The 25,189-nt window shown below is 46.9% G+C and overlaps 19 non-coding genes and 1 pseudogene across 19 annotated transcripts; all 20 read left to right on the plus strand.

Annotated features, from left to right (window-relative positions):
• The first annotated feature begins 325 nt into the window (after positions 1–325).
• On the plus strand, positions 326–516 carry LOC142264158 (U2 spliceosomal RNA). The gene has a single exon (XR_012730737.1). It is a non-coding gene; the product is annotated as a U2 spliceosomal RNA (small nuclear RNA).
• A 1,117-nt stretch (positions 517–1,633) lies between these two features.
• Positions 1,634–1,824, plus strand: LOC142264170 (U2 spliceosomal RNA). Its single transcript, XR_012730748.1, has one exon. It is a non-coding gene; the product is annotated as a U2 spliceosomal RNA (small nuclear RNA).
• Positions 1,825–2,941: 1,117 nt separating this feature from the next.
• LOC142264182 (U2 spliceosomal RNA) lies at positions 2,942–3,132 on the plus strand. Its single transcript, XR_012730759.1, has one exon. It is a non-coding gene; the product is annotated as a U2 spliceosomal RNA (small nuclear RNA).
• A 1,117-nt stretch (positions 3,133–4,249) lies between these two features.
• Positions 4,250–4,440, plus strand: LOC142264194 (U2 spliceosomal RNA). The gene has a single exon (XR_012730770.1). It is a non-coding gene; the product is annotated as a U2 spliceosomal RNA (small nuclear RNA).
• A 1,117-nt stretch (positions 4,441–5,557) lies between these two features.
• Positions 5,558–5,748, plus strand: LOC142264055 (U2 spliceosomal RNA). The gene has a single exon (XR_012730651.1). It is a non-coding gene; the product is annotated as a U2 spliceosomal RNA (small nuclear RNA).
• A 1,117-nt stretch (positions 5,749–6,865) lies between these two features.
• LOC142264067 (U2 spliceosomal RNA) lies at positions 6,866–7,056 on the plus strand. The gene has a single exon (XR_012730662.1). It is a non-coding gene; the product is annotated as a U2 spliceosomal RNA (small nuclear RNA).
• Positions 7,057–8,173: 1,117 nt separating this feature from the next.
• On the plus strand, positions 8,174–8,364 carry LOC142264080 (U2 spliceosomal RNA). The gene has a single exon (XR_012730673.1). It is a non-coding gene; the product is annotated as a U2 spliceosomal RNA (small nuclear RNA).
• Positions 8,365–9,481: 1,117 nt separating this feature from the next.
• Positions 9,482–9,623, plus strand: LOC142264155 (U2 spliceosomal RNA; annotated as a pseudogene).
• Positions 9,624–10,366: 743 nt separating this feature from the next.
• LOC142264142 (U2 spliceosomal RNA) lies at positions 10,367–10,559 on the plus strand. Its single transcript, XR_012730729.1, has one exon. It is a non-coding gene; the product is annotated as a U2 spliceosomal RNA (small nuclear RNA).
• Positions 10,560–11,676: 1,117 nt separating this feature from the next.
• Positions 11,677–11,867, plus strand: LOC142264092 (U2 spliceosomal RNA). Its single transcript, XR_012730684.1, has one exon. It is a non-coding gene; the product is annotated as a U2 spliceosomal RNA (small nuclear RNA).
• A 1,117-nt stretch (positions 11,868–12,984) lies between these two features.
• Positions 12,985–13,175, plus strand: LOC142264104 (U2 spliceosomal RNA). Its single transcript, XR_012730695.1, has one exon. It is a non-coding gene; the product is annotated as a U2 spliceosomal RNA (small nuclear RNA).
• Positions 13,176–14,292: 1,117 nt separating this feature from the next.
• On the plus strand, positions 14,293–14,483 carry LOC142264116 (U2 spliceosomal RNA). The gene has a single exon (XR_012730706.1). It is a non-coding gene; the product is annotated as a U2 spliceosomal RNA (small nuclear RNA).
• A 1,117-nt stretch (positions 14,484–15,600) lies between these two features.
• On the plus strand, positions 15,601–15,791 carry LOC142264128 (U2 spliceosomal RNA). The gene has a single exon (XR_012730717.1). It is a non-coding gene; the product is annotated as a U2 spliceosomal RNA (small nuclear RNA).
• Positions 15,792–16,908: 1,117 nt separating this feature from the next.
• Positions 16,909–17,099, plus strand: LOC142264140 (U2 spliceosomal RNA). The gene has a single exon (XR_012730727.1). It is a non-coding gene; the product is annotated as a U2 spliceosomal RNA (small nuclear RNA).
• A 1,117-nt stretch (positions 17,100–18,216) lies between these two features.
• Positions 18,217–18,407, plus strand: LOC142264152 (U2 spliceosomal RNA). Its single transcript, XR_012730735.1, has one exon. It is a non-coding gene; the product is annotated as a U2 spliceosomal RNA (small nuclear RNA).
• A 1,117-nt stretch (positions 18,408–19,524) lies between these two features.
• LOC142264157 (U2 spliceosomal RNA) lies at positions 19,525–19,715 on the plus strand. Its single transcript, XR_012730736.1, has one exon. It is a non-coding gene; the product is annotated as a U2 spliceosomal RNA (small nuclear RNA).
• Positions 19,716–20,832: 1,117 nt separating this feature from the next.
• LOC142264159 (U2 spliceosomal RNA) lies at positions 20,833–21,023 on the plus strand. Its single transcript, XR_012730738.1, has one exon. It is a non-coding gene; the product is annotated as a U2 spliceosomal RNA (small nuclear RNA).
• Positions 21,024–22,140: 1,117 nt separating this feature from the next.
• Positions 22,141–22,331, plus strand: LOC142264160 (U2 spliceosomal RNA). The gene has a single exon (XR_012730739.1). It is a non-coding gene; the product is annotated as a U2 spliceosomal RNA (small nuclear RNA).
• A 1,117-nt stretch (positions 22,332–23,448) lies between these two features.
• Positions 23,449–23,639, plus strand: LOC142264161 (U2 spliceosomal RNA). The gene has a single exon (XR_012730740.1). It is a non-coding gene; the product is annotated as a U2 spliceosomal RNA (small nuclear RNA).
• Positions 23,640–24,756: 1,117 nt separating this feature from the next.
• On the plus strand, positions 24,757–24,947 carry LOC142264162 (U2 spliceosomal RNA). Its single transcript, XR_012730741.1, has one exon. It is a non-coding gene; the product is annotated as a U2 spliceosomal RNA (small nuclear RNA).
• Positions 24,948–25,189: the final 242 nt, after the last annotated feature.

Below are 25,189 nucleotides of genomic sequence, written 5' to 3' on the forward strand. Positions count from 1 at the left end.
GGTAAGGATGGCAAAGGGTGGCAGTGACGGAAAGTCAGGCAACCTGTCCTGTCCGTCTTTTTGTATCGTGAATTGGAAAGACTGCAAGGGGGAGGGGAGTTGCTTGCGCCCTAAAGGAGGAGTTATTCAGATTCATTGCAGTGGGCGGCGGCTGCAAAACGCACCATTCTTCTTGTTTTTGCTCTGCAAAGCAGCCTTTTCAAGGGTTGGCTTGGGTGACAAAATGTCTTGTGTAGGCGTGGGTTTGTCTCCCTCTCGCTCTCTTTCCCTAAAATGTGTCCGGCATAGGCCAGGGTGCCACTCGAGGCCCAAACCAATTCTGGTTATCGCTTCTCGGCCTTTTGGCTAAGATCAAGTGTAGTATCTGTTCTTATCAGTTTAATATCTGATACGTCCCCTATCTGGGGACCATATATTAAATGGATTTTTAGAACAGGGAGATGGAAAAAGAGCTTGCTCTGTCCACTCCACGCATTGACCTGGTATTGCAGTACCTCCAGGAACGGTGCACCCCTTCTTAACCCAGTTTCCAAAAGCAGAACTCGATTCACCTGATTCATATTAGCCCGATTAGCGAATTGAAATAAATTTTTATCTAACACACTTTTTACTTGCTTTATTCATCCAAATAGCAAACTCATCACCACTCAACTTCACCAACTCTGCTATGTCCCGTGCAGTATCTTGTTGTCAGTCTAATCTAGATCATGTGTAATTGAATGGAATAGATCCCTTTTGGACAAAGTGGAGTCAGATGCTGCAGTGACCACAGGTGTGAGAGGATCTACAATTGGCATCTGGTGTTATCTCTCTGCTTCCACTCCAAATAAAGTTACCTGTTGTTACCTGAACGTCAAATACTAAGAATGGGCGGCCTATGAAAGAATTAGTACTTTCATTAAGTATACTAAACCGGCTAATTGGGAATAGACAAACTGTAAAAAGCCCTCTGAGAAAGCCCCTCTCTAACCTTTGTTAGTAAGCTTTTCTGTAGCCTGCCTGTTGATGTATTTTCGGTTTGAACAGTGCACAACATGAAGAGACGGAACACTGGCGGCTTGTCACAATGCCCCCCGATGACATCACAATAGCGCTGCTGCCTAGAAAACAAGCTGCGCAGAAGAAGTTGTTCTTTGGGTGGGAGGGTGGGCTAGTGGAAGGAGGGGGCAATCTCTTTTTTTCCCGGGTGGTAGGGGGATGACAGGAGAAGGGAAGCGGGTGGTGAGAAAGGTACAGAGGGCAGGGTTTGGGGGCTGGGAAGGAAAGGGAAAAGATTAGGGTTTGGGGATGATGAAAGGGCTTTCTACGGGTAAGGATGGCAAAGGGTGGCAGTGACGGAAAGTCAGGCAACCTGTCCTGTCCGTCTTTTTGTATCGTGAATTGGAAAGACTGCAAGGGGGAGGGGAGTTGCTTGCGCCCTAAAGGAGGAGTTATTCAGATTCATTGCAGTGGGCGGCGGCTGCAAAACGCACCATTCTTCTTGTTTTTGCTCTGCAAAGCAGCCTTTTCAAGGGTTGGCTTGGGTGACAAAATGTCTTGTGTAGGCGTGGGTTTGTCTCCCTCTCGCTCTCTCTCCCTAAGATGTGTCCGGCATAGGCCAGGGTGCCACTCGAGGCCCAAACCAATTCTGGTTATCGCTTCTCGGCCTTTTGGCTAAGATCAAGTGTAGTATCTGTTCTTATCAGTTTAATATCTGATACGTCCCCTATCTGGGGACCATATATTAAATGGATTTTTAGAACAGGGAGATGGAAAAAGAGCTTGCTCTGTCCACTCCACGCATTGACCTGGTATTGCAGTACCTCCAGGAACGGTGCACCCCTTCTTAACCCAGTTTCCAAAAGCAGAACTCGATTCACCTGATTCATATTAGCCCGATTAGCGAATTGAAATGAATTTTTATCTAACACACTTTTTACTTGCTTTATTCATCCAAATAGCAAACTCATCACCACTCAACTTCACCAACTCTGCTATGTCCCGTGCAGTATCTTGTTGTCAGTCTAATCTAGATCATGTGTAATTGAATGGAATAGATCCCTTTTGGACAAAGTGGAGTCAGATGCTGCAGTGACCACAGGTGTGAGAGGATCTACAATTGGCATCTGGTGTTATCTCTCTGCTTCCACTCCAAATAAAGTTACCTGTTGTTACCTGAACGTCAAATACTAAGAATGGGCGGCCTATGAAAGAATTAGTACTTTCATTAAGTATACTAAACCGGCTAATTGGGAATAGACAAACTGTAAAAAGCCCTCTGAGAAAGCCCCTCTCTAACCTTTGTTAGTAAGCTTTTCTGTAGCCTGCCTGTTGATGTATTTTCGGTTTGAACAGTGCACAACATGAAGAGACGGAACACTGGCGGCTTGTCACAATGCCCCCCGATGACATCACAATAGCGCTGCTGCCTAGAAAACAAGCTGCGCAGAAGAAGTTGTTCTTTGGGTGGGAGGGTGGGCTAGTGGAAGGAGGGGGCAATCTCTTTTTTTCCCGGGTGGTAGGGGGATGACAGGAGAAGGGAAGCGGGTGGTGAGAAAGGTACAGAGGGCAGGGTTTGGGGGCTGGGAAGGAAAGGGAAAAGATTAGGGTTTGGGGATGATGAAAGGGCTTTCTACGGGTAAGGATGGCAAAGGGTGGCAGTGACGGAAAGTCAGGCAACCTGTCCTGTCCGTCTTTTTGTATCGTGAATTGGAAAGACTGCAAGGGGGAGGGGAGTTGCTTGCGCCCTAAAGGAGGAGTTATTCAGATTCATTGCAGTGGGCGGCGGCTGCAAAACGCACCATTCTTCTTGTTTTTGCTCTGCAAAGCAGCCTTCTCAAGGGTTGGCTTGGGTGACAAAATGTCTTGTGTAGGCGTGGGTTTGTCTCCCTCTCGCTCTCTCTCCCTAAGATGTGTCCGGCATAGGCCAGGGTGCCACTCGAGGCCCAAACCAATTCTGGTTATCGCTTCTCGGCCTTTTGGCTAAGATCAAGTGTAGTATCTGTTCTTATCAGTTTAATATCTGATACGTCCCCTATCTGGGGACCATATATTAAATGGATTTTTAGAACAGGGAGATGGAAAAAGAGCTTGCTCTGTCCACTCCACGCATTGACCTGGTATTGCAGTACCTCCAGGAACGGTGCACCCCTTCTTAACCCAGTTTCCAAAAGCAGAACTCGATTCACCTGATTCATATTAGCCCGATTAGCGAATTGAAATGAATTTTTATCTAACACACTTTTTACTTGCTTTATTCATCCAAATAGCAAACTCATCACCACTCAACTTCACCAACTCTGCTATGTCCCGTGCAGTATCTTGTTGTCAGTCTAATCTAGATCATGTGTAATTGAATGGAATAGATCCCTTTTGGACAAAGTGGAGTCAGATGCTGCAGTGACCACAGGTGTGAGAGGATCTACAATTGGCATCTGGTGTTATCTCTCTGCTTCCACTCCAAATAAAGTTACCTGTTGTTACCTGAACGTCAAATACTAAGAATGGGCGGCCTATGAAAGAATTAGTACTTTCATTAAGTATACTAAACCGGCTAATTGGGAATAGACAAACTGTAAAAAGCCCTCTGAGAAAGCCCCTCTCTAACCTTTGTTAGTAAGCTTTTCTGTAGCCTGCCTGTTGATGTATTTTCGGTTTGAACAGTGCACAACATGAAGAGACGGAACACTGGCGGCTTGTCACAATGCCCCCCGATGACATCACAATAGCGCTGCTGCCTAGAAAACAAGCTGCGCAGAAGAAGTTGTTCTTTGGGTGGGAGGGTGGGCTAGTGGAAGGAGGGGGCAATCTCTTTTTTTCCCGGGTGGTAGGGGGATGACAGGAGAAGGGAAGCGGGTGGTGAGAAAGGTACAGAGGGCAGGGTTTGGGGGCTGGGAAGGAAAGGGAAAAGATTAGGGTTTGGGGATGATGAAAGGGCTTTCTACGGGTAAGGATGGCAAAGGGTGGCAGTGACGGAAAGTCAGGCAACCTGTCCTGTCCGTCTTTTTGTATCGTGAATTGGAAAGACTGCAAGGGGGAGGGGAGTTGCTTGCGCCCTAAAGGAGGAGTTATTCAGATTCATTGCAGTGGGCGGCGGCTGCAAAACGCACCATTCTTCTTGTTTTTGCTCTGCAAAGCAGCCTTTTCAAGGGTTGGCTTGGCTGACAAAATGTCTTGTGTAGGCGTGGGTTTGTCTCCCTCTCGCTCTCTCTCCCTAAGATGTGTCCGGCATAGGCCAGGGTGCCACTCGAGGCCCAAACCAATTCTGGTTATCGCTTCTCGGCCTTTTGGCTAAGATCAAGTGTAGTATCTGTTCTTATCAGTTTAATATCTGATACGTCCCCTATCTGGGGACCATATATTAAATGGATTTTTAGAACAGGGAGATGGAAAAAGAGCTTGCTCTGTCCACTCCACGCATTGACCTGGTATTGCAGTACCTCCAGGAACGGTGCACCCCTTCTTAACCCAGTTTCCAAAAGCAGAACTCGATTCACCTGATTCATATTAGCCCGATTAGCGAATTGAAATGAATTTTTATCTAACACACTTTTTACTTGCTTTATTCATCCAAATAGCAAACTCATCACCACTCAACTTCACCAACTCTGCTATGTCCCGTGCAGTATCTTGTTGTCAGTCTAATCTAGATCATGTGTAATTGAATGGAATAGATCCCTTTTGGACAAAGTGGAGTCAGATGCTGCAGTGACCACAGGTGTGAGAGGATCTACAATTGGCATCTGGTGTTATCTCTCTGCTTCCACTCCAAATAAAGTTACCTGTTGTTACCTGAACGTCAAATACTAAGAATGGGCGGCCTATGAAAGAATTAGTACTTTCATTAAGTATACTAAACCGGCTAATTGGGAATAGACAAACTGTAAAAAGCCCTCTGAGAAAGCCCCTCTCTAACCTTTGTTAGTAAGCTTTTCTGTAGCCTGCCTGTTGATGTATTTTCGGTTTGAACAGTGCACAACATGAAGAGACGGAACACTGGCGGCTTGTCACAATGCCCCCCGATGACATCACAATAGCGCTGCTGCCTAGAAAACAAGCTGCGCAGAAGAAGTTGTTCTTTGGGTGGGAGGGTGGGCTAGTGGAAGGAGGGGGCAATCTCTTTTTTTCCCGGGTGGTAGGGGGATGACAGGAGAAGGGAAGCGGGTGGTGAGAAAGGTACAGAGGGCAGGGTTTGGGGGCTGGGAAGGAAAGGGAAAAGATTAGGGTTTGGGGATGATGAAAGGGCTTTCTACGGGTAAGGATGGCAAAGGGTGGCAGTGACGGAAAGTCAGGCAACCTGTCCTGTCCGTCTTTTTGTATCGTGAATTGGAAAGACTGCAAGGGGGAGGGGAGTTGCTTGCGCCCTAAAGGAGGAGTTATTCAGATTCATTGCAGTGGGCGGCGGCTGCAAAACGCACCATTCTTCTTGTTTTTGCTCTGCAAAGCAGCCTTTTCAAGGGTTGGCTTGGGTGACAAAATGTCTTGTGTAGGCGTGGGTTTGTCTCCCTCTCGCTCTCTCTCCCTAAGATGTGTCCGGCATAGGCCAGGGTGCCACTCGAGGCCCAAACCAATTCTGGTTATCGCTTCTCGGCCTTTTGGCTAAGATCAAGTGTAGTATCTGTTCTTATCAGTTTAATATCTGATACGTCCCCTATCTGGGGACCATATATTAAATGGATTTTTAGAACAGGGAGATGGAAAAAGAGCTTGCTCTGTCCACTCCACGCATTGACCTGGTATTGCAGTACCTCCAGGAACGGTGCACCCCTTCTTAACCCGGTTTCCAAAAGCAGAACTCGATTCACCTGATTCATATTAGCCCGATTAGCGAATTGAAATGAATTTTTATCTAACACACTTTTTACTTGCTTTATTCATCCAAATAGCAAACTCATCACCACTCAACTTCACCAACTCTGCTATGTCCCGTGCAGTATCTTGTTGTCAGTCTAATCTAGATCATGTGTAATTGAATGGAATAGATCCCTTTTGGACAAAGTGGAGTCAGATGCTGCAGTGACCACAGGTGTGAGAGGATCTACAATTGGCATCTGGTGTTATCTCTCTGCTTCCACTCCAAATAAAGTTACCTGTTGTTACCTGAACGTCAAATACTAAGAATGGGCGGCCTATGAAAGAATTAGTACTTTCATTAAGTATACTAAACCGGCTAATTGGGAATAGACAAACTGTAAAAAGCCCTCTGAGAAAGCCCCTCTCTAACCTTTGTTAGTAAGCTTTTCTGTAGCCTGCCTGTTGATGTATTTTCGGTTTGAACAGTGCACAACATGAAGAGACGGAACACTGGCGGCTTGTCACAATGCCCCCCGATGACATCACAATAGCGCTGCTGCCTAGAAAACAAGCTGCGCAGAAGAAGTTGTTCTTTGGGTGGGAGGGTGGGCTAGTGGAAGGAGGGGGCAATCTCTTTTTTTCCCGGGTGGTAGGGGGATGACAGGAGAAGGGAAGCGGGTGGTGAGAAAGGTACAGAGGGCAGGGTTTGGGGGCTGGGAAGGAAAGGGAAAAGATTAGGGTTTGGGGATGATGAAAGGGCTTTCTACGGGTAAGGATGGCAAAGGGTGGCAGTGACGGAAAGTCAGGCAACCTGTCCTGTCCGTCTTTTTGTATCGTGAATTGGAAAGACTGCAAGGGGGAGGGGAGTTGCTTGCGCCCTAAAGGAGGAGTTATTCAGATTCATTGCAGTGGGCGGCGGCTGCAAAACGCACCATTCTTCTTGTTTTTGCTCTGCAAAGCAGCCTTTTCAAGGGTTGGCTTGGGTGACAAAATGTCTTGTGTAGGCGTGGGTTTGTCTCCCTCTCGCTCTCTCTCCCTAAGATGTGTCCGGCATAGGCCAGGGTGCCACTCGAGGCCCAAACCAATTCTGGTTATCGCTTCTCGGCCTTTTGGCTAAGATCAAGTGTAGTATCTGTTCTTATCAGTTTAATATCTGATACGTCCCCTATCTGGGGACCATATATTAAATGGATTTTTAGAACAGGGAGATGGAAAAAGAGCTTGCTCTGTCCACTCCACGCATTGACCTGGTATTGCAGTACCTCCAGGAACGGTGCACCCCTTCTTAACCCAGTTTCCAAAAGCAGAACTCGATTCACCTGATTCATATTAGCCCGATTAGCGAATTGAAATGAATTTTTATCTAACACACTTTTTACTTGCTTTATTCATCCAAATAGCAAACTCATCACCACTCAACTTCACCAACTCTGCTATGTCCCGTGCAGTATCTTGTTGTCAGTCTAATCTAGATCATGTGTAATTGAATGGAATAGATCCCTTTTGGACAAAGTGGAGTCAGATGCTGCAGTGACCACAGGTGTGAGAGGATCTACAATTGGCATCTGGTGTTATCTCTCTGCTTCCACTCCAAATAAAGTTACCTGTTGTTACCTGAACGTCAAATACTAAGAATGGGCGGCCTATGAAAGAATTAGTACTTTCATTAAGTATACTAAACCGGCTAATTGGGAATAGACAAACTGTAAAAAGCCCTCTGAGAAAGCCCCTCTCTAACCTTTGTTAGTAAGCTTTTCTGTAGCCTGCCTGTTGATGTATTTTCGGTTTGAACAGTGCACAACATGAAGAGACGGAACACTGGCGGCTTGTCACAATGCCCCCCGATGACATCACAATAGCGCTGCTGCCTAGAAAACAAGCTGCGCAGAAGAAGTTGTTCTTTGGGTGGGAGGGTGGGCTAGTGGAAGGAGGGGGCAATCTCTTTTTTTCCCGGGTGGTAGGGGGATGACAGGAGAAGGGAAGCGGGTGGTGAGAAAGGTACAGAGGGCAGGGTTTGGGGGCTGGGAAGGAAAGGGAAAAGATTAGGGTTTGGGGATGATGAAAGGGCTTTCTACGGGTAAGGATGGCAAAGGGTGGCAGTGACGGAAAGTCAGGCAACCTGTCCTGTCCGTCTTTTTGTATCGTGAATTGGAAAGACTGCAAGGGGGAGGGGAGTTGCTTGCGCCCTAAAGGAGGAGTTATTCAGATTCATTGCAGTGGGCGGCGGCTGCAAAACGCACCATTCTTCTTGTTTTTGCTCTGCAAAGCAGCCTTTTCAAGGGTTGGCTTGGGTGACAAAATGTCTTGTGTAGGCGTGGGTTTGTCTCCCTCTCGCTCTCTCTCCCTAAGATGTGTCCGGCATAGGCCAGGGTGCCACTCGAGGCCCAAACCAATTCTGGTTATCGCTTCTCGGCCTTTTGGCTAAGATCAAGTGTAGTATCTGTTCTTATCAGTTTAATATCTGATACGTCCCCTATCTGGGGACCATATATTAAATGGATTTTTAGAACAGGGAGATGGAAAAAGAGCTTGCTCTGTCCACTCCACGCATTGACCTGGTATTGCAGTACCTCCAGGAACGGTGCACCCCTTCTTAACCCAGTTTCCAAAAGCAGAACTCGATTCACCTGATTCATATTAGCCCGATTAGCGAATTGAAATGAATTTTTATCTAACACACTTTTTACTTGCTTTATTCATCCAAATAGCAAACTCATCACCACTCAACTTCACCAACTCTGCTATGTCCCGTGCAGTATCTTGTTGTCAGTCTAATCTAGATCATGTGTAATTGAATGGAATAGATCCCTTTTGGACAAAGTGGAGTCAGATGCTGCAGTGACCACAGGTGTGAGAGGATCTACAATTGGCATCTGGTGTTATCTCTCTGCTTCCACTCCAAATAAAGTTACCTGTTGTTACCTGAACGTCAAATACTAAGAATGGGCGGCCTATGAAAGAATTAGTACTTTCATTAAGTATACTAAACCGGCTAATTGGGAATAGACAAACTGTAAAAAGCCCTCTGAGAAAGCCCCTCTCTAACCTTTGTTAGTAAGCTTTTCTGTAGCCTGCCTGTTGATGTATTTTCGGTTTGAACAGTGCACAACATGAAGAGACGGAACACTGGCGGCTTGTCACAATGCCCCCCGATGACATCACAATAGCGCTGCTGCCTAGAAAACAAGCTGCGCAGAAGAAGTTGTTCTTTGGGTGGGAGGGTGGGCTAGTGGAAGGAGGGGGCAATCTCTTTTTTTCCCGGGTGGTAGGGGGATGACAGGAGAAGGGAAGCGGGTGGTGAGAAAGGTACAGAGGGCAGGGTTTGGGGGCTGGGAAGGAAAGGGAAAAGATTAGGGTTTGGGGATGATGAAAGGGCTTTCTACGGGTAAGGATGGCAAAGGGTGGCAGTGACGGAAAGTCAGGCAACCTGTCCTGTCCGTCTTTTTGTATCGTGAATTGGAAAGACTGCAAGGGGGAGGGGAGTTGCTTGCGCCCTAAAGGAGGAGTTATTCAGATTCATTGCAGTGGGCGGCGGCTGCAAAACGCACCATTCTTCTTGTTTTTGCTCTGCAAAGCAGCCTTTTCAAGGGTTGGCTTGGGTGACAAAATGTCTTGTGTAGGCGTGGGTTTGTCTCCCTCTCGCTCTCTCTCCCTAAGATGTGTCCGGCATAGGCCAGGGTGCCACTCGAGGCCCAAACCAATTCTGGTTATCGCTTCTCGGCCTTTTGGCTAAGATCAAGTGTAGTATCGTTCGAAAAGGTGGTTTAAGGCTCCGGCCACCTTAGTACAATGATGCAATGCACACTGGAAGGTTGCGCTTGTTAGTACTTTGGGAGGATAGTATATCCATCTAGAGGAAACCATGGCCCTACCAGGATCGAGGCTATTAGACTGAGTAAGTGTGGGGGCTATGGTGCAATGTGCCCCAGGATTGACGACCCTGGAGTGAGTCTGAGCTTGCTGGCTTGGGACCCCGGCGAGCCTTGGGCTCTGTAGCACACCGTACCTTGCCCTTTCATACTTTCTGAGCATATTGCTCTATCCCGGCCTTCTGGCTAGGAAGGGAAATTTTTATAATCATGGTCGGAGGTCCGTTCAGCTTTGGGCTGAGAAACCAACACCCGGTTGGAGGTCCGGGTCAGCTTTGGCTGAGAAACCAACACCCGGTTGGAGGTCCGGGTCAGCTTCGGCTGAGAAACCAACACCCGGTTGGAGGTCCGGGTCAGCTTCGGCTGAGAAACCAACACCCGGTTGGAGGTCCGGGTCAGCTTCGGCTGAGAAACCAACACCCGGTTGGAGGTCCGGTTAGCCTTGGGCTGAGAAACCAACACCGGTTGACGGTCCGGGCAGTTTCGGCTGCGAAACCAACAACTAGTAGCTCTCTACTCCACTTGGGTAAGATGCCTGGATGGACGCTGGGAGCAACGACAAGGCTCAACCAGGCTTCGGCTTGGGGGAGCACCGAAGATCCCTGACCATTGCTGTGGCCTTCTGGCTCGGAGGGACGGGGTTGATTTTTGGGGACCCTCTCCTCACGGAGGGGTCCACACGAATCCTAGCCTTTGCACTGTTTTTGGTGTGACTTCGGTCATGCATTTTTTGCGGTGCTTTGGAAAGCTTCATTAAATCAAAAATCTGTTCTTATCAGTTTAATATCTGATACGTCCCCTATCTGGGGACCATATATTAAATGGATTTTTAGAACAGGGAGATGGAAAAAGAGCTTGCTCTGTCCACTCCACGCATTGACCTGGTATTGCAGTACCTCCAGGAACGGTGCACCCCTTCTTAACCCAGTTTCCAAAAGCAGAACTCGATTCACCTGATTCATATTAGCCCGATTAGCGAATTGAAATGAATTTTTATCTAACACACTTTTTACTTGCTTTATTCATCCAAATAGCAAACTCATCACCACTCAACTTCACCAACTCTGCTATGTCCCGTGCAGTATCTTGTTGTCAGTCTAATCTAGATCATGTGTAATTGAATGGAATAGATCCCTTTTGGACAAAGTGGAGTCAGATGCTGCAGTGACCACAGGTGTGAGAGGATCTACAATTGGCATCTGGTGTTATCTCTCTGCTTCCACTCCAAATAAAGTTACCTGTTGTTACCTGAACGTCAAATACTAAGAATGGGCGGCCTATGAAAGAATTAGTACTTTCATTAAGTATACTAAACCGGCTAATTGGGAATAGACAAACTGTAAAAAGCCCTCTGAGAAAGCCCCTCTCTAACCTTTGTTAGTAAGCTTTTCTGTAGCCTGCCTGTTGATGTATTTTCGGTTTGAACAGTGCACAACATGAAGAGACGGAACACTGGCGGCTTGTCACAATGCCCCCCGATGACATCACAATAGCGCTGCTGCCTAGAAAACAAGCTGCGCAGAAGAAGTTGTTCTTTGGGTGGGAGGGTGGGCTAGTGGAAGGAGGGGGCAATCTCTTTTTTTCCCGGGTGGTAGGGGGATGACAGGAGAAGGGAAGCGGGTGGTGAGAAAGGTACAGAGGGCAGGGTTTGGGGGCTGGGAAGGAAAGGGAAAAGATTAGGGTTTGGGGATGATGAAAGGGCTTTCTACGGGTAAGGATGGCAAAGGGTGGCAGTGACGGAAAGTCAGGCAACCTGTCCTGTCCGTCTTTTTGTATCGTGAATTGGAAAGACTGCAAGGGGGAGGGGAGTTGCTTGCGCCCTAAAGGAGGAGTTATTCAGATTCATTGCAGTGGGCGGCGGCTGCAAAACGCACCATTCTTCTTGTTTTTGCTCTGCAAAGCAGCCTTTTCAAGGGTTGGCTTGGGTGACAAAATGTCTTGTGTAGGCGTGGGTTTGTCTCCCTCTCGCTCTCTCTCCCTAAGATGTGTCCGGCATAGGCCAGGGTGCCACTCGAGGCCCAAACCAATTCTGGTTATCGCTTCTCGGCCTTTTGGCTAAGATCAAGTGTAGTATCTGTTCTTATCAGTTTAATATCTGATACGTCCCCTATCTGGGGACCATATATTAAATGGATTTTTAGAACAGGGAGATGGAAAAAGAGCTTGCTCTGTCCACTCCACGCATTGACCTGGTATTGCAGTACCTCCAGGAACGGTGCACCCCTTCTTAACCCAGTTTCCAAAAGCAGAACTCGATTCACCTGATTCATATTAGCCCGATTAGCGAATTGAAATGAATTTTTATCTAACACACTTTTTACTTGCTTTATTCATCCAAATAGCAAACTCATCACCACTCAACTTCACCAACTCTGCTATGTCCCGTGCAGTATCTTGTTGTCAGTCTAATCTAGATCATGTGTAATTGAATGGAATAGATCCCTTTTGGACAAAGTGGAGTCAGATGCTGCAGTGACCACAGGTGTGAGAGGATCTACAATTGGCATCTGGTGTTATCTCTCTGCTTCCACTCCAAATAAAGTTACCTGTTGTTACCTGAACGTCAAATACTAAGAATGGGCGGCCTATGAAAGAATTAGTACTTTCATTAAGTATACTAAACCGGCTAATTGGGAATAGACAAACTGTAAAAAGCCCTCTGAGAAAGCCCCTCTCTAACCTTTGTTAGTAAGCTTTTCTGTAGCCTGCCTGTTGATGTATTTTCGGTTTGAACAGTGCACAACATGAAGAGACGGAACACTGGCGGCTTGTCACAATGCCCCCCGATGACATCACAATAGCGCTGCTGCCTAGAAAACAAGCTGCGCAGAAGAAGTTGTTCTTTGGGTGGGAGGGTGGGCTAGTGGAAGGAGGGGGCAATCTCTTTTTTTCCCGGGTGGTAGGGGGATGACAGGAGAAGGGAAGCGGGTGGTGAGAAAGGTACAGAGGGCAGGGTTTGGGGGCTGGGAAGGAAAGGGAAAAGATTAGGGTTTGGGGATGATGAAAGGGCTTTCTACGGGTAAGGATGGCAAAGGGTGGCAGTGACGGAAAGTCAGGCAACCTGTCCTGTCCGTCTTTTTGTATCGTGAATTGGAAAGACTGCAAGGGGGAGGGGAGTTGCTTGCGCCCTAAAGGAGGAGTTATTCAGATTCATTGCAGTGGGCGGCGGCTGCAAAACGCACCATTCTTCTTGTTTTTGCTCTGCAAAGCAGCCTTTTCAAGGGTTGGCTTGGGTGACAAAATGTCTTGTGTAGGCGTGGGTTTGTCTCCCTCTCGCTCTCTCTCCCTAAGATGTGTCCGGCATAGGCCAGGGTGCCACTCGAGGCCCAAACCAATTCTGGTTATCGCTTCTCGGCCTTTTGGCTAAGATCAAGTGTAGTATCTGTTCTTATCAGTTTAATATCTGATACGTCCCCTATCTGGGGACCATATATTAAATGGATTTTTAGAACAGGGAGATGGAAAAAGAGCTTGCTCTGTCCACTCCACGCATTGACCTGGTATTGCAGTACCTCCAGGAACGGTGCACCCCTTCTTAACCCAGTTTCCAAAAGCAGAACTCGATTCACCTGATTCATATTAGCCCGATTAGCGAATTGAAATGAATTTTTATCTAACACACTTTTTACTTGCTTTATTCATCCAAATAGCAAACTCATCACCACTCAACTTCACCAACTCTGCTATGTCCCGTGCAGTATCTTGTTGTCAGTCTAATCTAGATCATGTGTAATTGAATGGAATAGATCCCTTTTGGACAAAGTGGAGTCAGATGCTGCAGTGACCACAGGTGTGAGAGGATCTACAATTGGCATCTGGTGTTATCTCTCTGCTTCCACTCCAAATAAAGTTACCTGTTGTTACCTGAACGTCAAATACTAAGAATGGGCGGCCTATGAAAGAATTAGTACTTTCATTAAGTATACTAAACCGGCTAATTGGGAATAGACAAACTGTAAAAAGCCCTCTGAGAAAGCCCCTCTCTAACCTTTGTTAGTAAGCTTTTCTGTAGCCTGCCTGTTGATGTATTTTCGGTTTGAACAGTGCACAACATGAAGAGACGGAACACTGGCGGCTTGTCACAATGCCCCCCGATGACATCACAATAGCGCTGCTGCCTAGAAAACAAGCTGCGCAGAAGAAGTTGTTCTTTGGGTGGGAGGGTGGGCTAGTGGAAGGAGGGGGCAATCTCTTTTTTTCCCGGGTGGTAGGGGGATGACAGGAGAAAGGAAGCGGGTGGTGAGAAAGGTACAGAGGGCAGGGTTTGGGGGCTGGGAAGGAAAGGGAAAAGATTAGGGTTTGGGGATGATGAAAGGGCTTTCTACGGGTAAGGATGGCAAAGGGTGGCAGTGACGGAAAGTCAGGCAACCTGTCCTGTCCGTCTTTTTGTATCGTGAATTGGAAAGACTGCAAGGGGGAGGGGAGTTGCTTGCGCCCTAAAGGAGGAGTTATTCAGATTCATTGCAGTGGGCGGCGGCTGCAAAACGCACCATTCTTCTTGTTTTTGCTCTGCAAAGCAGCCTTTTCAAGGGTTGGCTTGGGTGACAAAATGTCTTGTGTAGGCGTGGGTTTGTCTCCCTCTCGCTCTCTCTCCCTAAGATGTGTCCGGCATAGGCCAGGGTGCCACTCGAGGCCCAAACCAATTCTGGTTATCGCTTCTCGGCCTTTTGGCTAAGATCAAGTGTAGTATCTGTTCTTATCAGTTTAATATCTGATACGTCCCCTATCTGGGGACCATATATTAAATGGATTTTTAGAACAGGGAGATGGAAAAAGAGCTTGCTCTGTCCACTCCACGCATTGACCTGGTATTGCAGTACCTCCAGGAACGGTGCACCCCTTCTTAACCCAGTTTCCAAAAGCAGAACTCGATTCACCTGATTCATATTAGCCCGATTAGCGAATTGAAATGAATTTTTATCTAACACACTTTTTACTTGCTTTATTCATCCAAATAGCAAACTCATCACCACTCAACTTCACCAACTCTGCTATGTCCCGTGCAGTATCTTGTTGTCAGTCTAATCTAGATCATGTGTAATTGAATGGAATAGATCCCTTTTGGACAAAGTGGAGTCAGATGCTGCAGTGACCACAGGTGTGAGAGGATCTACAATTGGCATCTGGTGTTATCTCTCTGCTTCCACTCCAAATAAAGTTACCTGTTGTTACCTGAACGTCAAATACTAAGAATGGGCGGCCTATGAAAGAATTAGTACTTTCATTAAGTATACTAAACCGGCTAATTGGGAATAGACAAACTGTAAAAAGCCCTCTGAGAAAGCCCCTCTCTAACCTTTGTTAGTAAGCTTTTCTGTAGCCTGCCTGTTGATGTATTTTCGGTTTGAACAGTGCACAACATGAAGAGACGGAACACTGGCGGCTTGTCACAATGCCCCCCGATGACATCACAATAGCGCTGCTGCCTAGAAAACAAGCTGCGCAGAAGAAGTTGTTCTTTGGGTGGGAGGGTGGGCTAGTGGAAGGAGGGGGCAATCTCTTTTTTTCCCGGGTGGTAGGGGGATGACAGGAGAAGGGAAGCGGGTGGTGAGAAAGGTACAGAGGGCAGGGTTTGGGGGCTGGGAAGGAAAGGGAAAAGATTAGGGTTTGGGGATGATGAAAGGGCTTTCTACGGGTAAGGATGGCAAAGGGTGGCAGTGACGGAAAGTCAGGCAACCTGTCCTGTCCGTCTTTTTGTATCGTGAATTGGAAAGACTGCAAGGGGGAGGGGAGTTGCTTGCGCCCTAAAGGAGGAGTTATTCAGATTCATTGCAGTGGGCGGCGGCTGCAAAACGCACCATTCTTCTTGTTTTTGCTCTGCAAAGCAGCCTTTTCAAGGGTTGGCTTGGGTGACAAAATGTCTTGTGTAGGCGTGGGTTTGTCTCCCTCTCGCTCTCTCTCCCTAAGATGTGTCCGGCATAGGCCAGGGTGCCACTCGAGGCCCAAACCAATTCTGGTTATCGCTTCTCGGCCTTTTGGCTAAGATCAAGTGTAGTATCTGTTCTTATCAGTTTAATATCTGATACGTCCCCTATCTGGGGACCATATATTAAATGGATTTTTAGAACAGGGAGATGGAAAAAGAGCTTGCTCTGTCCACTCCACGCATTGACCTGGTATTGCAGTACCTCCAGGAACGGTGCACCCCTTCTTAACCCAGTTTCCAAAAGCAGAACTCGATTCACCTGATTCATATTAGCCCGATTAGCGAATTGAAATGAATTTTTATCTAACACACTTTTTACTTGCTTTATTCATCCAAATAGCAAACTCATCACCACTCAACTTCACCAACTCTGCTATGTCCCGTGCAGTATCTTGTTGTCAGTCTAATCTAGATCATGTGTAATTGAATGGAATAGATCCCTTTTGGACAAAGTGGAGTCAGATGCTGCAGTGACCACAGGTGTGAGAGGATCTACAATTGGCATCTGGTGTTATCTCTCTGCTTCCACTCCAAATAAAGTTACCTGTTGTTACCTGAACGTCAAATACTAAGAATGGGCGGCCTATGAAAGAATTAGTACTTTCATTAAGTATACTAAACCGGCTAATTGGGAATAGACAAACTGTAAAAAGCCCTCTGAGAAAGCCCCTCTCTAACCTTTGTTAGTAAGCTTTTCTGTAGCCTGCCTGTTGATGTATTTTCGGTTTGAACAGTGCACAACATGAAGAGACGGAACACTGGCGGCTTGTCACAATGCCCCCCGATGACATCACAATAGCGCTGCTGCCTAGAAAACAAGCTGCGCAGAAGAAGTTGTTCTTTGGGTGGGAGGGTGGGCTAGTGGAAGGAGGGGGCAATCTCTTTTTTTCCCGGGTGGTAGGGGGATGACAGGAGAAGGGAAGCGGGTGGTGAGAAAGGTACAGAGGGCAGGGTTTGGGGGCTGGGAAGGAAAGGGAAAAGATTAGGGTTTGGGGATGATGAAAGGGCTTTCTACGGGTAAGGATGGCAAAGGGTGGCAGTGACGGAAAGTCAGGCAACCTGTCCTGTCCGTCTTTTTGTATCGTGAATTGGAAAGACTGCAAGGGGGAGGGGAGTTGCTTGCGCCCTAAAGGAGGAGTTATTCAGATTCATTGCAGTGGGCGGCGGCTGCAAAACGCACCATTCTTCTTGTTTTTGCTCTGCAAAGCAGCCTTTTCAAGGGTTGGCTTGGGTGACAAAATGTCTTGTGTAGGCGTGGGTTTGTCTCCCTCTCGCTCTCTCTCCCTAAGATGTGTCCGGCATAGGCCAGGGTGCCACTCGAGGCCCAAACCAATTCTGGTTATCGCTTCTCGGCCTTTTGGCTAAGATCAAGTGTAGTATCTGTTCTTATCAGTTTAATATCTGATACGTCCCCTATCTGGGGACCATATATTAAATGGATTTTTAGAACAGGGAGATGGAAAAAGAGCTTGCTCTGTCCACTCCACGCATTGACCTGGTATTGCAGTACCTCCAGGAACGGTGCACCCCTTCTTAACCCAGTTTCCAAAAGCAGAACTCGATTCACCTGATTCATATTAGCCCGATTAGCGAATTGAAATGAATTTTTATCTAACACACTTTTTACTTGCTTTATTCATCCAAATAGCAAACTCATCACCACTCAACTTCACCAACTCTGCTATGTCCCGTGCAGTATCTTGTTGTCAGTCTAATCTAGATCATGTGTAATTGAATGGAATAGATCCCTTTTGGACAAAGTGGAGTCAGATGCTGCAGTGACCACAGGTGTGAGAGGATCTACAATTGGCATCTGGTGTTATCTCTCTGCTTCCACTCCAAATAAAGTTACCTGTTGTTACCTGAACGTCAAATACTAAGAATAAGCGGCCTATGAAAGAATTAGTACTTTCATTAAGTATACTAAACCGGCTAATTGGGAATAGACAAACTGTAAAAAGCCCTCTGAGAAAGCCCCTCTCTAACCTTTGTTAGTAAGCTTTTCTGTAGCCTGCCTGTTGATGTATTTTCGGTTTGAACAGTGCACAACATGAAGAGACGGAACACTGGCGGCTTGTCACAATGCCCCCCGATGACATCACAATAGCGCTGCTGCCTAGAAAACAAGCTGCGCAGAAGAAGTTGTTCTTTGGGTGGGAGGGTGGGCTAGTGGAAGGAGGGGGCAATCTCTTTTTTTCCCGGGTGGTAGGGGGATGACAGGAGAAGGGAAGCGGGTGGTGAGAAAGGTACAGAGGGCAGGGTTTGGGGGCTGGGAAGGAAAGGGAAAAGATTAGGGTTTGGGGATGATGAAAGGGCTTTCTACGGGTAAGGATGGCAAAGGGTGGCAGTGACGGAAAGTCAGGCAACCTGTCCTGTCCGTCTTTTTGTATCGTGAATTGGAAAGACTGCAAGGGGGAGGGGAGTTGCTTGCGCCCTAAAGGAGGAGTTATTCAGATTCATTGCAGTGGGCGGCGGCTGCAAAACGCACCATTCTTCTTGTTTTTGCTCTGCAAAGCAGCCTTTTCAAGGGTTGGCTTGGGTGACAAAATGTCTTGTGTAGGCGTGGGTTTGTCTCCCTCTCGCTCTCTCTCCCTAAGATGTGTCCGGCATAGGCCAGGGTGCCACTCGAGGCCCAAACCAATTCTGGTTATCGCTTCTCGGCCTTTTGGCTAAGATCAAGTGTAGTATCTGTTCTTATCAGTTTAATATCTGATACGTCCCCTATCTGGGGACCATATATTAAATGGATTTTTAGAACAGGGAGATGGAAAAAGAGCTTGCTCTGTCCACTCCACGCATTGACCTGGTATTGCAGTACCTCCAGGAACGGTGCACCCCTTCTTAACCCAGTTTCCAAAAGCAGAACTCGATTCACCTGATTCATATTAGCCCGATTAGCGAATTGAAATGAATTTTTATCTAACACACTTTTTACTTGCTTTATTCATCCAAATAGCAAACTCATCACCACTCAACTTCACCAACTCTGCTATGTCCCGTGCAGTATCTTGTTGTCAGTCTAATCTAGATCATGTGTAATTGAATGGAATAGATCCCTTTTGGACAAAGTGGAGTCAGATGCTGCAGTGACCACAGGTGTGAGAGGATCTACAATTGGCATCTGGTGTTATCTCTCTGCTTCCACTCCAAATAAAGTTACCTGTTGTTACCTGAACGTCAAATACTAAGAATGGGCGGCCTATGAAAGAATTAGTACTTTCATTAAGTATACTAAACCGGCTAATTGGGAATAGACAAACTGTAAAAAGCCCTCTGAGAAAGCCCCTCTCTAACCTTTGTTAGTAAGCTTTTCTGTAGCCTGCCTGTTGATGTATTTTCGGTTTGAACAGTGCACAACATGAAGAGACGGAACACTGGCGGCTTGTCACAATGCCCCCCGATGACATCACAATAGCGCTGCTGCCTAGAAAACAAGCTGCGCAGAAGAAGTTGTTCTTTGGGTGGGAGGGTGGGCTAGTGGAAGGAGGGGGCAATCTCTTTTTTTCCCGGGTGGTAGGGGGATGACAGGAGAAGGGAAGCGGGTGGTGAGAAAGGTACAGAGGGCAGGGTTTGGGGGCTGGGAAGGAAAGGGAAAAGATTAGGGTTTGGGGATGATGAAAGGGCTTTCTACGGGTAAGGATGGCAAAGGGTGGCAGTGACGGAAAGTCAGGCAACCTGTCCTGTCCGTCTTTTTGTATCGTGAATTGGAAAGACTGCAAGGGGGAGGGGAGTTGCTTGCGCCCTAAAGGAGGAGTTATTCAGATTCATTGCAGTGGGCGGCGGCTGCAAAACGCACCATTCTTCTTGTTTTTGCTCTGCAAAGCAGCCTTTTCAAGGGTTGGCTTGGGTGACAAAATGTCTTGTGTAGGCGTGGGTTTGTCTCCCTCTCGCTCTCTCTCCCTAAGATGTGTCCGGCATAGGCCAGGGTGCCACTCGAGGCCCAAACCAATTCTGGTTATCGCTTCTCGGCCTTTTGGCTAAGATCAAGTGTAGTATCTGTTCTTATCAGTTTAATATCTGATACGTCCCCTATCTGGGGACCATATATTAAATGGATTTTTAGAACAGGGAGATGGAAAAAGAGCTTGCTCTGTCCACTCCACGCATTGACCTGGTATTGCAGTACCTCCAGGAACGGTGCACCCCTTCTTAACCCAGTTTCCAAAAGCAGAACTCGATTCACCTGATTCATATTAGCCCGATTAGCGAATTGAAATGAATTTTTATCTAACACACTTTTTACTTGCTTTATTCATCCAAATAGCAAACTCATCACCACTCAACTTCACCAACTCTGCTATGTCCCGTGCAGTATCTTGTTGTCAGTCTAATCTAGATCATGTGTAATTGAATGGAATAGATCCCTTTTGGACAAAGTGGAGTCAGATGCTGCAGTGACCACAGGTGTGAGAGGATCTACAATTGGCATCTGGTGTTATCTCTCTGCTTCCACTCCAAATAAAGTTACCTGTTGTTACCTGAACGTCAAATACTAAGAATGGGCGGCCTATGAAAGAATTAGTACTTTCATTAAGTATACTAAACCGGCTAATTGGGAATAGACAAACTGTAAAAAGCCCTCTGAGAAAGCCCCTCTCTAACCTTTGTTAGTAAGCTTTTCTGTAGCCTGCCTGTTGATGTATTTTCGGTTTGAACAGTGCACAACATGAAGAGACGGAACACTGGCGGCTTGTCACAATGCCCCCCGATGACATCACAATAGCGCTGCTGCCTAGAAAACAAGCTGCGCAGAAGAAGTTGTTCTTTGGGTGGGAGGGTGGGCTAGTGGAAGGAGGGGGCAATCTCTTTTTTTCCCGGGTGGTAGGGGGATGACAGGAGAAGGGAAGCGGGTGGTGAGAAAGGTACAGAGGGCAGGGTTTGGGGGCTGGGAAGGAAAGGGAAAAGATTAGGGTTTGGGGATGATGAAAGGGCTTTCTACGGGTAAGGATGGCAAAGGGTGGCAGTGACGGAAAGTCAGGCAACCTGTCCTGTCCGTCTTTTTGTATCGTGAATTGGAAAGACTGCAAGGGGGAGGGGAGTTGCTTGCGCCCTAAAGGAGGAGTTATTCAGATTCATTGCAGTGGGCGGCGGCTGCAAAACGCACCATTCTTCTTGTTTTTGCTCTGCAAAGCAGCCTTTTCAAGGGTTGGCTTGGGTGACAAAATGTCTTGTGTAGGCGTGGGTTTGTCTCCCTCTCGCTCTCTCTCCCTAAGATGTGTCCGGCATAGGCCAGGGTGCCACTCGAGGCCCAAACCAATTCTGGTTATCGCTTCTCGGCCTTTTGGCTAAGATCAAGTGTAGTATCTGTTCTTATCAGTTTAATATCTGATACGTCCCCTATCTGGGGACCATATATTAAATGGATTTTTAGAACAGGGAGATGGAAAAAGAGCTTGCTCTGTCCACTCCACGCATTGACCTGGTATTGCAGTACCTCCAGGAACGGTGCACCCCTTCTTAACCCAGTTTCCAAAAGCAGAACTCGATTCACCTGATTCATATTAGCCCGATTAGCGAATTGAAATGAATTTTTATCTAACACACTTTTTACTTGCTTTATTCATCCAAATAGCAAACTCATCACCACTCAACTTCACCAACTCTGCTATGTCCCGTGCAGTATCTTGTTGTCAGTCTAATCTAGATCATGTGTAATTGAATGGAATAGATCCCTTTTGGACAAAGTGGAGTCAGATGCTGCAGTGACCACAGGTGTGAGAGGATCTACAATTGGCATCTGGTGTTATCTCTCTGCTTCCACTCCAAATAAAGTTACCTGTTGTTACCTGAACGTCAAATACTAAGAATGGGCGGCCTATGAAAGAATTAGTACTTTCATTAAGTATACTAAACCGGCTAATTGGGAATAGACAAACTGTAAAAAGCCCTCTGAGAAAGCCCCTCTCTAACCTTTGTTAGTAAGCTTTTCTGTAGCCTGCCTGTTGATGTATTTTCGGTTTGAACAGTGCACAACATGAAGAGACGGAACACTGGCGGCTTGTCACAATGCCCCCCGATGACATCACAATAGCGCTGCTGCCTAGAAAACAAGCTGCGCAGAAGAAGTTGTTCTTTGGGTGGGAGGGTGGGCTAGTGGAAGGAGGGGGCAATCTCTTTTTTTCCCGGGTGGTAGGGGGATGACAGGAGAAGGGAAGCGGGTGGTGAGAAAGGTACAGAGGGCAGGGTTTGGGGGCTGGGAAGGAAAGGGAAAAGATTAGGGTTTGGGGATGATGAAAGGGCTTTCTACGGGTAAGGATGGCAAAGGGTGGCAGTGACGGAAAGTCAGGCAACCTGTCCTGTCCGTCTTTTTGTATCGTGAATTGGAAAGACTGCAAGGGGGAGGGGAGTTGCTTGCGCCCTAAAGGAGGAGTTATTCAGATTCATTGCAGTGGGCGGCGGCTGCAAAACGCACCATTCTTCTTGTTTTTGCTCTGCAAAGCAGCCTTTTCAAGGGTTGGCTTGGGTGACAAAATGTCTTGTGTAGGCGTGGGTTTGTCTCCCTCTCGCTCTCTCTCCCTAAGATGTGTCCGGCATAGGCCAGGGTGCCACTCGAGGCCCAAACCAATTCTGGTTATCGCTTCTCGGCCTTTTGGCTAAGATCAAGTGTAGTATCTGTTCTTATCAGTTTAATATCTGATACGTCCCCTATCTGGGGACCATATATTAAATGGATTTTTAGAACAGGGAGATGGAAAAAGAGCTTGCTCTGTCCACTCCACGCATTGACCTGGTATTGCAGTACCTCCAGGAACGGTGCACCCCTTCTTAACCCAGTTTCCAAAAGCAGAACTCGATTCACCTGATTCATATTAGCCCGATTAGCGAATTGAAATGAATTTTTATCTAACACACTTTTTACTTGCTTTATTCATCCAAATAGCAAACTCATCACCACTCAACTTCACCAACTCTGCTATGTCCCGTGCAGTATCTTGTTGTCAGTCTAATCTAGATCATGTGTAATTGAATGGAATAGATCCCTTTTGGACAAAGTGGAGTCAGATGCTGCAGTGACCACAGGTGTGAGAGGATCTACAATTGGCATCTGGTGTTATCTCTCTGCTTCCACTCCAAATAAAGTTACCTGTTGTTACCTGAACGTCAAATACTAAGAATGGGCGGCCTATGAAAGAATTAGTACTTTCATTAAGTATACTAAACCGGCTAATTGGGAATAGACAAACTGTAAAAAGCCCTCTGAGAAAGCCCCTCTCTAACCTTTGTTAGTAAGCTTTTCTGTAGCCTGCCTGTTGATGTATTTTCGGTTTGAACAGTGCACAACATGAAGAGACGGAACACTGGCGGCTTGTCACAATGCCCCCCGATGACATCACAATAGCGCTGCTGCCTAGAAAACAAGCTGCGCAGAAGAAGTTGTTCTTTGGGTGGGAGGGTGGGCTAGTGGAAGGAGGGGGCAATCTCTTTTTTTCCCGGGTGGTAGGGGGATGACAGGAGAAGGGAAGCGGGTGGTGAGAAAGGTACAGAGGGCAGGGTTTGGGGGCTGGGAAGGAAAGGGAAAAGATTAGGGTTTGGGGATGATGAAAGGGCTTTCTACGGGTAAGGATGGCAAAGGGTGGCAGTGACGGAAAGTCAGGCAACCTGTCCTGTCCGTCTTTTTGTATCGTGAATTGGAAAGACTGCAAGGGGGAGGGGAGTTGCTTGCGCCCTAAAGGAGGAGTTATTCAGATTCATTGCAGTGGGCGGCGGCTGCAAAACGCACCATTCTTCTTGTTTTTGCTCTGCAAAGCAGCCTTTTCAAGGGTTGGCTTGGGTGACAAAATGTCTTGTGTAGGCGTGGGTTTGTCTCCCTCTCGCTCTCTCTCCCTAAGATGTGTCCGGCATAGGCCAGGGTGCCACTCGAGGCCCAAACCAATTCTGGTTATCGCTTCTCGGCCTTTTGGCTAAGATCAAGTGTAGTATCTGTTCTTATCAGTTTAATATCTGATACGTCCCCTATCTGGGGACCATATATTAAATGGATTTTTAGAACAGGGAGATGGAAAAAGAGCTTGCTCTGTCCACTCCACGCATTGACCTGGTATTGCAGTACCTCCAGGAACGGTGCACCCCTTCTTAACCCAGTTTCCAAAAGCAGAACTCGATTCACCTGATTCATATTAGCCCGATTAGCGAATTGAAATGAATTTTTATCTAACACACTTTTTACTTGCTTTATTCATCCAAATAGCAAACTCATCACCACTCAACTTCACCAACTCTGCTATGTCCCGTGCAGTATCTTGTTGTCAGTCTAATCTAGATCATGTGTAATTGAATGGAATAGATCCCTTTTGGACAAAGTGGAGTCAGATGCTGCAGTGACCACAGGTGTGAGAGGATCTACAATTGGCATCTGGTGTTATCTCTCTGCTTCCACTCCAAATAAAGTTACCTGTTGTTACCTGAACGTCAAATACTAAGAATGGGCGGCCTATGAAAGAATTAGTACTTTCATTAAGTATACTAAACCGGCTAATTGGGAATAGACAAACTGTAAAAAGCCCTCTGAGAAAGCCCCTCTCTAACCTTTGTTAGTAAGCTTTTCTGTAGCCTGCCTGTTGATGTATTTTCGGTTTGAACAGTGCACAACATGAAGAGACGGAACACTGGCGGCTTGTCACAATGCCCCCCGATGACATCACAATAGCGCTGCTGCCTAGAAAACAAGCTGCGCAGAAGAAGTTGTTCTTTGGGTGGGAGGGTGGGCTAGTGGAAGGAGGGGGCAATCTCTTTTTTTCCCGGGTGGTAGGGGGATGACAGGAGAAGGGAAGCGGGTGGTGAGAAAGGTACAGAGGGCAGGGTTTGGGGGCTGGGAAGGAAAGGGAAAAGATTAGGGTTTGGGGATGATGAAAGGGCTTTCTACGGGTAAGGATGGCAAAGGGTGGCAGTGACGGAAAGTCAGGCAACCTGTCCTGTCCGTCTTTTTGTATCGTGAATTGGAAAGACTGCAAGGGGGAGGGGAGTTGCTTGCGCCCTAAAGGAGGAGTTATTCAGATTCATTGCAGTGGGCGGCGGCTGCAAAACGCACCATTCTTCTTGTTTTTGCTCTGCAAAGCAGCCTTTTCAAGGGTTGGCTTGGGTGACAAAATGTCTTGTGTAGGCGTGGGTTTGTCTCCCTCTCGCTCTCTCTCCCTAAGATGTGTCCGGCATAGGCCAGGGTGCCACTCGAGGCCCAAACCAATTCTGGTTATCGCTTCTCGGCCTTTTGGCTAAGATCAAGTGTAGTATCTGTTCTTATCAGTTTAATATCTGATACGTCCCCTATCTGGGGACCATATATTAAATGGATTTTTAGAACAGGGAGATGGAAAAAGAGCTTGCTCTGTCCACTCCACGCATTGACCTGGTATTGCAGTACCTCCAGGAACGGTGCACCCCTTCTTAACCCAGTTTCCAAAAGCAGAACTCGATTCACCTGATTCATATTAGCCCGATTAGCGAATTGAAATGAATTTTTATCTAACACACTTTTTACTTGCTTTATTCATCCAAATAGCAAACTCATCACCACTCAACTTCACCAACTCTGCTATGTCCCGTGCAGTATCTTGTTGTCAGTCTAATCTAGATCATGTGTAATTGAATGGAATAGATCCCTTTTGGACAAAGTGGAGTCAGATGC

This window comes from Anomaloglossus baeobatrachus, unplaced genomic scaffold (genome assembly GCF_048569485.1).
Source record: "Anomaloglossus baeobatrachus isolate aAnoBae1 unplaced genomic scaffold, aAnoBae1.hap1 Scaffold_2628, whole genome shotgun sequence".
NCBI lineage: Eukaryota > Metazoa > Chordata > Amphibia > Anura > Aromobatidae > Anomaloglossus > Anomaloglossus baeobatrachus.